The 12,541-nt window shown below is 46.2% G+C and overlaps 1 protein-coding gene across 2 annotated transcripts in view; it reads right to left on the bottom strand.

The window, feature by feature from the left end:
* The window catches only part of Anxa11 (annexin A11), a 44,964-nt gene extending 36,836 nt beyond the window's left edge, over positions 1-8,128 (bottom strand). Inside the window, exon 1 of one of the 2 annotated variants that reach the window (XM_039094245.2) lies at positions 7,967-8,128. The gene's annotated coding sequence lies outside the window, so the exon portion shown is untranslated. The remainder of the gene's footprint in view (positions 1-7,966) is intronic. The other variant, NM_001011918.1, reaches the window with a different exon arrangement.
* Between the last annotated feature and the right edge of the window lie 4,413 nt (positions 8,129-12,541).

The following is a 12,541-nucleotide window of genomic DNA, read 5'->3' as shown; positions in this document are numbered from 1 at the left end:
CCTACTTTTCCCAAAAGCCTGGCTGTCATAAGGACAAGGACCACTGGGACACTGGGGTAGGGGCAACCACAGCCATCAGCAGGCTGAGAAGCAAGACCCTACTGTCCCACCAATGGCTAGCTTGAAGGGCACAGGGTGAAGTCTGTCAGAGGACAATGCCTCTAAACGTCTGGGTCCTGCTGTTTTGTAAAATGTGTTTTTTATAAATTTTAGGACTGTAAGAAAAGACATTATCCCACCTCTTGGTTATTTCTAAAACATAGTAATATAGACCTGAACACCAAAGATCACACAATACAATCCACAAAGCAGGCCTGAAAAACCTGTTAACTCAAAACATGTACACCAAGTTCATAAAAGCCAGAACCATTGCCAAGGACAAATGGAGCTTGACTTAGATAAACTACAGTGAGAATTATGTGGTCTGTTGCTTTTTTTTTTTTTTTTTTTTTAAATAAGGACTCACGATATAACCTAGGCTTCACATACAGTCCACGTTGGTCCTGAACTCATGAACCTCCTGCCTCAGCCTCCAGAACACTGCGATTACTGGTCCATGGCACCAGAATCAGTTTTACAGATTCGATACATCTCTCTGGGATAAGAAGAAGTCATATTGAATTTGAAGGTACACTTTTAACACTGTGCAGCCAGCCACGAGGAGGACCTCATGCAGTCTGAGACGTCTGCTGTCTTTTGCAAAGCCCTCTAAAACCAGGACCCAGCTTGAAGCAGTCAACCTCTCGTGACACTACCAACTTGGAAACTCAGGATGGTTTTCCTAAATAGTCCCTGGATCAGAGCAGCCCCAATCAAATCCTTTCCTTTGTAAGAGTTGCCATGGTCGTGGTGTCTCTTCACAGCACCAAACGGTAACTAAGACAGTGTGGAAACCCATCCGATCGCATTATATCCAAAGTCAACAGTGACTGAGGCAGGGTTTTTAAAGACAGAGCTCAGAGTGAACTAAAAGTGAGAAGGAATAGATAAAAGTTAAAATTAATGCCCCCTGAACAAATTCAAACACACACACACACACACACACACACACACACACACACACACACACACTACTGAAGAAAGCGGCTAGAATCCTATTTCTTGATTTAGAGAACTTAAAAGCATTAAAAACATCAACACTTCCTAAATAAATACATTCTGGAGCATTCAAAGGAGACAGTTTCTTTGCCACAACTCTGCTTTAAGTCAATAAAAACAGGAAAAGAACTCATTACCCAGGAGTGAGGAAAAGACTGAATAAATTATGGTAATTATGCACTGAGAACATTCCACAGCTGCTGACCTGGAAAACAAGTCATACATAGAAGTTGCAGGATGAGGTACAGAGGCTGTGGCCATCAGCACCCACTCTGTGCAGGTGGCAGAGGGGGAGCCAAGGAAACAGGGCCTGCGCTCGCTATCTCAGCCTGCCTTCCTTTCAGTTGCTCTCTTGAGGTTTTTTTCCAGATGTCCCTTGCTGTCGAAACAACGCTGTGAGGGCTCCTCTAGTGTACTGCAGCAAGATGACCCTGGCCCCTGTGACTATCTCCTGCCTGCCTGTCTGTCGGTCATCTATCTATCACCCATCGGTCGGTCTGTCTGTCTTCTATCTATCTATTATCTATCTATCTATCTATCTATCTATCTATCTATCTATCTATCTATCTATCATCACCCATTGTTCTGTCTGTCTGTCTATCAATCACCCATTAGTCTATCTATCAATCACCCATTAGTCTGTCTATCACCCATTAGTCTGTCTATCTGTCTGTCTATCTATTTATTTATCACCCATTGGTCTGTCTATCTGTATGTCTATGTATGTATGTATATATGTATGTATGTATCTATCTATCTATCACCCATCGATCAGGCTATCTACCACCCATCGGTCTGTCTGTCTGTCTATCTATCTATCTATCTATCTATCTATCAATCACACATCGGTCGGGCTATCTATCTATCTCCCATTGGTCGGTCGGTCTATGTATGTATGTATGTATCTATCTATCTATCTATCTATCTATCTATCTATCTATCTATCTTCTCTTCTACTGCTCACTTTCCTTTACTCAGCTATTCCAGAGAGTTCTTTAAATCACCATGCCCTTGACTTCAACTATAAATACAGCCTAGACAAAATTGCCTGTCTAGCCCAGACGATTCCTCAGTCCTGCCTGACTCCGCCCCACTTAGTCTCCAACGAACAACTCCTGAAATGAAACAAGAGGGTAAACAAAGTTCATGACCTTCTCCACGTTCCAAACTGGGTCCTCATCCAGTCTCATGGGACACACACAGGGTAAAGCTAGTGTCTGGTGGGCTTGGAGTCCACTGCAGATGGCTATCAGGGCTCTGGGGGGGAGCCTGTTAAGGAAAAGCTCTCCCTCAGGTCATGGCTCTGGGCAGACACATGACATTTAGATCTGCTCCAAAGATTAGAATCCTGCATACTACAGGTTCCTCTCTAAGAGTTAAATGAGCTGGGCCTGTCAGTCACCTGGCCAAGAGGCCACACCTGCAGAATGTTAATTAACCTTGTCATGATTAGGAGATTGGAGGAATTCCCTTAGTGGAATGGCATCCTTAGTCCCATGCAGTCCCTCAGAGCTTCCAGCCTGTAACAAAGTGACAGCCTATTTTTCTGCATTACTCAGGGAAACACAACTTCCCCTCCCCACCCCCGCCCACCCAGTCTCCTTTTCTTTCAGATATTACACAAAGCCTGGGCATGCTCTTCCAGACACTCTGGGCTGCCTCACCCTTTTCCTCTCCCCTTCGGCCATGTGGCTGCCTGTCCGCCATGGAGCTATTTGCTGACCCCTATTACTAAGCCTACCTGCTGGTTTCCTTTTTTCCTTTCCTTTTTCTCTCTTTCTGTCTGTCTACCTGTCTTTCTTTTGTTCATTCTTCCTCTTTCATTTTGTTTCATTTGTTTCCAAACAGGGTTTTTTTGTGTAGCCCTGGCTATCCTAGAACTTGCTCTGTAGACCACAGGCTGGCCTCACACTCACAGCGATCCTCGGCCTCAGTCTCCTGAGTGCTGGGATTAAGGATGTAGCCACCACCAGGCTTGAACCAGCCTGCTTAAAGCACGCATGCCCTCCCTCTTCCTCTCCTCCATCTCCTTCCTCTTGGCAACTACTGTGATTCAGTTTGCCTGCGTTTTTCTTCCCAAACCTAACAAAACTGTCCTTGAACATTCTTCCAAGTCCCTTCCTAAATTCTCTTACTAACAAGACTGAGAACACAAAGAGGGGGCGGCCCTTGCTATCCCCGGGAACACTGGGTCTCCTTTTGTCCATATGGAACTGGCTGGACAAGCAGTGGGCAGTCACTAAAGACCTCAACAGAAACATGCCTTGTCACCTAGTTACTAAAAATACCTGTGCCCTTTGTGGTGGACACAGACAGCAAGCTCTCGTTCATTAACACTGCCCAGTTACACACCCTGTTCCCCCTAAGATGTTTTGAACACCAGGCTTCATGTTCTCCCTGTAAACAACGTCCAGTTTCTTCTCTCCCACACTCTGAGTTCTTACCCCTCTTGCAAGCCAGCCTCCACTGAAGGGCTCAGGTCCCTGAGTCCTCCAACTCTCATCTTTGCTGCTAAGACAGTGGGACCTTCAGGAGCACAATCTCCAAAAAGCCAACACTAATAATCACAGAGCCAGCCTTGACCATGGTATGCTCCAACCTTAAGCTTTCTTCTTCCTTAGTAACAACAAACCCACGATATTGAGATCGTCACCACTCCCTCAATAATCTCAAAACCCCTTCCACAAACATAGTCAACTCTGCTGGAGGCATCCATTTATCATTCAGAAAACTGGAACCATGTGGCGATATGGTTTGTCTCGGATCAGACGGAAGATGAAAACTGTCCTCTAATTCTCTAATTCTTTTTTATTACTTTATGGGTGCTACACCTGCATCTACCTATGAACACACTTATATGACTGGGGCCCTTCAAGATCGGAAGAGATGTCAGATCCCCTGAATGCTACAAACGATGGTGAGTGGCCACGCGGGTGCTAGAATCAAACCTGGGTGCTCTGTGAGAGCAACAAGTGCTCTGTGGTGATTTGAATGGAGACCAGTCCTCACAAGCTCATACATTTGAACAGCTGATTTCCAGTTGGTGGCTGCTGGGAAGGATTAGGTGTGGCCTTGCTGGTGAAGTGTGTCACTAGAGGAAGGTTTTGAGGGTTCAGAAGACCCATAGTTAGTTCTCTCAGCTGTTTCTGCTGCTGTGTGGCTTTGCTCCACCATTGTGGACTCTAACCCTCTGAAAGAATAAGGCCTAGCAAACGCTTGGCCATGGTGTTTTGTCACAGCAGCAGCAAAGTAACTGATACCTGCTCTTAACCACTGAACCAACTCTCCAGCCCCAGTCCCCTAACTGTTCAGCTGCCCTATTCTGTTTTTAAGGATTATTTATTTATGCATTTTATGTACTAGTACTTTGTCTGCATGTCAATCTGTACAGCAGAAGGTGGCACCGGACAGCGGTGAGCTGCCATGTGGGCGCTGGGATTTGAACTCAGGACCTTCAGAAGAGCAGTGAATGCTCCTAATCACTGAGCCATCTCTCCAGACCCCTGGGGCTCCATTCTTTCTCCTATCAGTGTAGGCTGACCATTTCACTGCATAGCTGCTCTTCTCCCCCATAACAACCAGCCAAGTGACCCTGGGACCTTTTGTGAGTTACGGTCAACATGTCTGATGTTGACCAACTGGTTTCAGAGGTTATTAGACAGTTCCATTCCAAACAGAGTTCAACAACTGTTCTTATGAATGCCAACTGCCACCAAGGAAACCAGATTCCATTTAGTCTCGGAGCTGTCCTATCTAGGGACCTCACAAATTCTTGATGTTCTGGATGGGATGAGCTCAGCGGGTATCAAGAAGGTTAATACAAACTGGCGTCCGTTCCCTTGGCTATGCCTGTGAAGTATAGCTACACCCAGACTCTCCTAACCCCATGGGACCAAATGCTAGAAACGGCTTTGGGCTCAAGAGGGAGAAAAGCATCTAGGAAGGTTAGAAGAGATCATCTCAGGCCTTCCGGAAACAAAAAAGCTGCAATCCCACTTATCTCTGTGAGTTTGAGGCTAGACTGGTCTATAGAGAGAGTTCCAGTTCAACCAGAGCTACAGTGAAACCATCTTGAACCCACGACCACCATCACCACCAAAAAGAGGACCCACATAGGCACCTAAAAAGATTCAGAAAGTCTCCATCCCCCAAAGGCACAAAGACTAGATATGTGGTCATACAAATCCTTCTAAGGCCTCTCCGGAAAACTGGGCCAATGACAGAGAGGTTAAAGAGGGCATATCTGGCCCTCCTACCAGAGAGCAGAACACCAGAATGGTTTGTAAATAAGGACAAAACAGGGGAAAGAGGGAAGAGAGGTGTGTGCGGGGCAGTTCAAGCCAGCTGCACCCCATGCTCTTGCTCTTGCTGTATTACCTACTAGCAGTTGGGTTTTTTGATTACTTAGACACCAGGCCTCACCTTGTGTGCTTTATGGCTAACCCGAGCATCATCCGTTCATCAGTCATGCACAGGTGCAGTCAGCAGTTGCCACCAGTCTAACTGCTCGGTACCTGAGCATGGCAGAGACACTAAAAACATCAACTTGTGCCAGGCGGCAATGGCCAACCTGTACCATGCAATGGTGGCACACACCCTTGATCCCAGCCAGCATTTGGGAGTTAAGGCAGGCAGATCTCTGTGCACTCAAGGCCTACCTGGTCTCACAGTGAATTCCAGAACAGCCAGGGCTACACAGAGAAACTCTGTCTCAAAAATAAATAAGTAAACAAATAAGTAGGAATGCTGGGTAAGGCGGTGCATGCTTTTGATGCCAGCACTCAGGAGGAAGAGGCGGGTGGATCTCTATGAGCTCAAGGACAGCCTGGCCTACAAATCGAGTTCTAGAACACTCAGATCGACACTGAGAGACTCTGTCTTATATGAAAAAAAAAGAAAAAGGAAAGAAGAAAAGAAAAGCAGCTCAAGGTTTGAGTGATGGCTCAGCAGTTAAAAGCACTTGTACCTAACTATATGGCGGTTCACAACTGTCTGCAACTCTGGTTCAAGGGTATCCAGTGCCCTCTTTGTCTTCCAAGGGCACCAGGAACCCACATGGTATACAGACATGCACGAAGACAAAAACCACTTATAAACAGAAAATTTGTTTAAAAGGCAGTCAGATCTTTGAGTTCGAGGCCAATAGAATCTTAAAGAGTTCCAGAACACCTAGGGCTACACACACACACACACACACACACACACACACAAAACAAACAAACAAACAAACAAAAAAGGTAAAAATAGATGAACTCATAGGACTGGAAAGATAACTCAGTGGATAAGAGTGAAGACTGCAGCGCTTACCTAGGAAGCGCAAGGCCCTGGGTTCGGTCCCCAGCTCCGAAAAAAAGAACCAAAAAAAAAAAAAAAAAAAGAGTGAAGACTGCTCTTGCCGACAACCAGATTTCAGACTCAGAAAGCTCACAACTTGTAAGTCCAGCTCCAGGGAATTTGAATACACACACACTTAATTAAAAATAATATAAATGCTTTTTAAAAAATCAGCTTGCTGAGCGAGTGGCACAAACCTTTAATCCCAGCATTCAGGAGGCCGAGGTCTGTAAGAGTCTGAGATTGGAGTTTGAGACCAGACAAAGCAAGTTCCAGGACAGCCAATGCTAAATAGGTAACCTTGTTTCAAAACAAACAAACAAACAAACAAACAACAAACTCCCCCAAAATTAACTAACAATAGCAACAACAAGCAAAACAGAACAAAAAATTAACTCGCAGAATCCTCACAATGTCTATGAAATAGGAACTATAAGTGCCCTCATTTTATGGAGAAGAAAAATCGAGATTCAGAAATCAGGAGAGATGGAGAAATCCAAAGTGGGCGAGTGTGCTAGAGAAACAGACTGCGGGAGAGCTCACCTGGCTTCCGGAGCTAGAGAATACCAAGCACAGACAAGGCCTAGAAGAACCAGCCCTGTTAATCCTCCTGGAATTCCCAACAACTGGCTGAAGCAAGGAAATAATAAAGGAACATAATGGGAGCAAGCCGAGGGTGAGCAAGACACCTGGCCCTTCCCTGCAAGGCTCCAGTTTCAGGAATAGTCATCATTTTGACAATGACACACACACACTGTCATCTGCAAAATTTACACTAGAGAACAGCCCAACCCAGGGCCGCATTTGTAGCCTTTTTTTCCTCAATAAGGCTGCCTCGGGGCAAGCTTTATAGTACGGGCAGGACCGAGCGCGGAGCAAGCTAGATGAGTCCAGTGAACGGATCAGACAGGTAGGCTGACACTCTAGGTGTAGGGTCCGTGAAACCCAATCTCCAAGGACACCTACTGTTTAGCGAGCGGAAAGAGAAATCTCCTGAGAGAATGTGCCCAACTTGAGTTTAACTATTCTCCCCCAGAACTGTTTGCCACCTTCTACGACTTTAGGAGGCTGGCCTGAGCCGACGGGAAGTCGGGGAGCCAAGCCCAAGCAAGAGTTCTTTAGGTCTCTGGAACGAGAAGCGGGGGCAGGGGCAGAGAGATCGTAGCTGGATAAGCCGTAAGGAAGGCAGGCAACACGGCAACTGGCACAATCGCGCATTCTCTGGACCGCTTGGGAGCCTGCCTTATATAAACCCAGGGTGGCAGGTCCAGGAACCCGCGCCCTGCAGTTCCGGAGCAAAGTTCCCCAAGACAGCGTTCTCGGCCGGCTGGGCTCCGCTCAAGCTTCTCCCGGAAACGCACTGAGATAAGACCTTGACCAACCCCAAGTTCGCACATCATGGGACCACAGGATCCCAGGCTCACCTGCCCTGATCCCGTTCAACTCCGGGCCTGGTCATCCGGAGGAACATTACACCCCACGCCACACGCGAATACCCCTCAAGTACAGACCGCCCGACGGGACCCTCACGCACCTGGCACCAGGGACCGGGACACTGAGCTCGGATAGCAGCTACCTCCAAGTCTCGCTTTCCGGATCTCGACCCGAGAGTGTCTGCGCACGGTCGGAGGAGGAGCCCGCAGGGCGGAAAACTCTCCGGGCGCGGCCGCCTTACTCTCCCCGGGGCGGAGCCACAGGAGCGGAGCGGGGCGGGGTCTCTCTGGAGGGGCGGGGTGCGTGTGGCCACGCCCACAGGTGAGAGCCGCGCTCTTGGTAGTGACTTCTTGTAGGAAGCCCTGGGCTTTCCCAGTGGAGCAGAGCCGCGCTCCAGACTGTGGGGTGAGAGAACATCTTTCGGGTGTTTATTTTCAGAGGTATGACCGTGAAGAAAATTTAAAACGGCCACTGTGTACGGCAGGTGGAAACTTCACAGTGGAAAAAATTACCATTTCAGCCAGTGATCAGGGCCAACATCAGCAGTGGTGATTTATATTGATCTTCTGTCGTGTGATGTCTTCCTCCCTATGACACATGACCCCATAGTAATCGTGCAAAAAATATCAGACAAGCCCCAGTTGAGGAACTCAGGACTGTCCAAAACTCTCAAGGTTGTCAAAATAAGGGAAGTCTAAGAAGCTGTCACGTAGAGATACGAAAACTAAGTAATGTGTCTTCTTAGATGGGATCCTGGGAAAAGGACATTAGGTTGAAAACTAATGACATCTGAACAGTATATAGATTTTAATAACAATGCATCAGTATTGGTTTATTCATTGTAGCAAAAATACTAGTATATTAATTGCAGGGGAAAATCATGTTGTTTGCTTGTTTAGAAAAAGGTAGTACAATAAATATGGTTGTGTAACATTTAAAAATAAAAGTTAAGGGGAGGGGGGATAGGATAGGGAGTTTATGGACGGGAAACCGGGAAAGGGGATAACATTTGAAATGTAAATAAATAAAAAAAATCAAATAAAAAAGGAAAAATAATAAAAATTAAGAGTCTTACTCTCCCCAGGTCACGTTTAGGCACCTCATTTCAGTTGTCCAACACACTTCTACATGTGCATGGCTTAGGACGCTTAAGCAAACGTATTTGTTTATAAAACAGGATTGCAGTATTCTTTTTCCTCACTTTATCTTGGTGCCTTTCAATTGGTGCCCTGGAGTCAACTAGGTTCTTCCTAAGGACTCTATAGGATCCACCACCACCCCACCTCCCATCCCCCTTTAAGGATTGCTGTTCCTCACAATCTAGCTCTCACCTGGAGGGCACTTCTTTCACCGCCCACTTTTGATTTGCAAACAAGCCATTCGTCATTTGCATTTCAGGAGCCTCTTGAAGGATCCTGGTTGGTAGGTATGGTCTGCCTTGCCCCAAGAGGGGTCCGTGTGCAGGCGGGAATGAGCAGGACAGTCTGGCTATTGCCACGCAGGTGGGCGACTCTCTAGGAAGGCCATCACAAATCGGGCTTAAGGTTTTAGAGTGAATAATAAAACAAAACAAACAAACAAAGAGGAAAGGAGAATGATTACTCCTAGGTACGGTGGAGAAGGTTTTTTGTTTTTTAAAGATTTATTTATTATATTTAAGTAGCTGTCTTCAGACACACCAGAAGAGAGCATCAGATCTCATTACAGATGGTTGTGAGCCACCATGTGGATGCTGAGATTTGAACTCAGGACCTCTGGAAGAGCAATCAGTTCTCTTAACCACTGAGCCACCTCTCCAGTCTGAGAAGGTTTATTGTAGAGAAAAAGGAGACATAGTCAAAGGCAAACACATCTGGGAGAATCCAGAGTGGTCATGAGCCCGAGCCTTGTGAGGAGAGTGGGGAGGAGAAAGGAGATGGGGTAGACAGGAGAACCAGGTGCAGCAGCTAGGAGGCTAAAGATACAAAAGGGGGTGGGGTGGGATAGAAGTAACGAAAATCATTATATTTTGTAGGGAAAGGGAGCCCAGAGCAGTGGCCTGGAGGGTTCAGGGTAGAGGGCAAGGTATGCCAGCCACACCCAGTAACAGGTTAGGACTGAAGGATTCTGGGAGAACTGGGTGGGGGGGCAGGTCCGCTTTGATATGTTAAACATGTACCTGAGCTATTTGTCCGAAACAGCAGGTAGAAAACAGTCCCCAAAACAGCAACGAAAGGTGGAGGGGGTTGGGGGTAGAAAGAACCGGAACTTGTGTGGATGTGGGACTCACCGGAAGTCGGCCACCAAACCAGCTCCAAGCCTTTCTGGACTCCAGGGAGCTACTGTCCTCCAGCACTCTCTCTGGGACAATGGGATTCTCCAAGGAATGTCCCCTGGCTGCGACCCAACTCCTCCATCCCACTCCCGCGCAGTGCTGCTGGTCCGCCCACCACGGCAACAAAGGCGGGCTTCTGATGGCCCACTTTTCTCTGAAGTGGAGCCAGTGCTTCTTGGAATATGACATGTAAAAATAAATCATTTAGGGCAACGTTTCTCCAACCTGCACGTGACTTTCACAGAGGTCGCCTAGGACGATCTGCATATCAGATATTTATGTTACGATTCAGAAGAGTAGCGAAATTACAGCTTTGAAGTAACAATGAAGATAATGTTACGGTTCGGGTCACCACCACATGAGGAACTGTGTTAAAGGGTCGGTTGCAGCATAAGGAAGAATGAGGACCAATAGTTAGGGAGACTCCTCTCTGTGACACAGGCCTTTCTACCTCAGAGCTCTTTAATGGGAGAATGAGCCAGCCTTTATAATTTTGATCTCTCTTTTTTTTTTTTTTTTTTGACAAGAGTCTCAGGTATCACCAGCTGACATGGAGCTAGTTAGGCAGATGGGAACAGAAATTCCTAAAAAGGTACTGTCTGGCTGTGAACAACAACAACAAAAACAAACAATTTCTGGAATGAGTGTCTGCAGAGACTGATGGGCCAGCTGACATTTCAATACTGTGGAAAATTTGGAATTTCGCAGGTTCAGAGCCTAACTATTTTATCTTAGACTTCCAGAACCCCACTCTGCATGTGAACTAACACTTCACGATAATAAATAAAAACCTCTCAGAAACTATTAATTTAGAATGAGCATCTTGTGATAATAACTAAAAACCTTAGAGGCTATCAACTTTGCAGTACACTAGCAAGCTTCCACCAATCCAGGAGCTAAGAATGTCATCAGATAGCATTAAGGGCCTATGGACTAGCTCCCTATCTGTTGCTTCAGTTAACCCCAAAGATGTGGGAAAGACCACCTACCCAGATCATCATGGCCAAATTAATTAAAATAAGCAATTAATTAAAGTGAGCTTTATTATTATTATTATTATTATTATGATGATGATGATGATGATGATGATGATGCACTGTGGCCTGCCTCTAAGTTGGGGTTCAAGAGGTCAGCCTTGGATTTGGGGAAGACACAGATTTTTATAGCTCAGGGGTCGATAGGGTTCCAAATTTGGGATTCGGCAGGCAGAGGGGCAGGGTTACAGGAGCAGAACATAAATGTAACAAGTTGGTCACCCTGACCTCCGGAAACAAAGGCATGATAGCAAGGCAGTCAGTCAGTAACAACATATGGTCACGAAACCACTGTTTCCCCGAACAGGCAATATGCAACCATTTGTAGTTAACATTAAAAGTGGGGCATAGCCAAATCCTTGGGAAACAGAGATTTCACTATAAACAGTAGCAAGTCTAGTTTGTCTTTACTATAAGGTGGCTTTCAAGCTTAAACTGGAGGCTGGCTGGTGTATTGCTGCCTCGCTGGTGAATGTTAAACTTGTCTTTATGACTTTCTTGGTCCTATAAAACTACAAACTTCATGAAACTGCTTCCATGTTGGAACATGGGACTCGGCGTAATCTCTGTTCCTAAGTCGTGGTCACTCAAAATGGCTCCAGAATAAGCCATTTCTTATTCCTTAAAACGAGAGCTGTGGCCTTTACATCGACACAGGTGAGGAAGACCTCAAATGCCTGAATCTCCTCTCTCCATCACCCAAGTACTGAAGTTACAGATTTGAGCACCATGCCTGGGTCTTCTCACATGCTGAATGAGTACTTTACAAACTGAGCTATATTTCCAGCCTCAACCTTTTATCTCCATCAAACATGTTGGAGCCCAACAGTCGGTGAGGTGCTATGGGGAAGGTGGTGCTACAGAGTCCCCCACCTCCACCCCAAGGGCAGTGGCAGGAGCCACGCAGGCAATACTGGGTGAAGCGAAAGTTCTGGAACTTGGTTTTTGAATCTCATTCTGACATTTACTAGTAATGCTGTCTTAGTTTGGGCTTTATTGCTGTGAAGGGATACCATGCCTACAGCAACTCTTAGTTGGGGCTGCCTTACTGTTTCAAGGGTTTACTCCAATATTATCTTGGCAGGAAGATGGTAGCATGCAGACATAGTGGAGAAGGAATTTGAGAGTTCTACACTTAGCTCCAAAGGCAGCAGGAAGAGAGAGGACGCCTTTGGGCCTGGATTGGGCATTTGAAACCCCAAATCCCACCCCACAGTGACACACTTCTTTTAATAAGGCATCCTACTCTGAGAAGACCACACCTCTTAATGCCATTCCCTCAGCATTCAAATATGAGTCTATAGAGGGATATTCTTATTCAAACTAC

This window comes from Rattus norvegicus, chromosome 16, assembly GCF_036323735.1.
Source record: "Rattus norvegicus strain BN/NHsdMcwi chromosome 16, GRCr8, whole genome shotgun sequence".
In the NCBI taxonomy this organism is placed as follows: domain Eukaryota; kingdom Metazoa; phylum Chordata; class Mammalia; order Rodentia; family Muridae; genus Rattus; species Rattus norvegicus.
The sequence above is the reverse complement of the archived record's forward strand: the minus strand, read 5'-3'. Positions and strand labels throughout refer to the sequence as shown.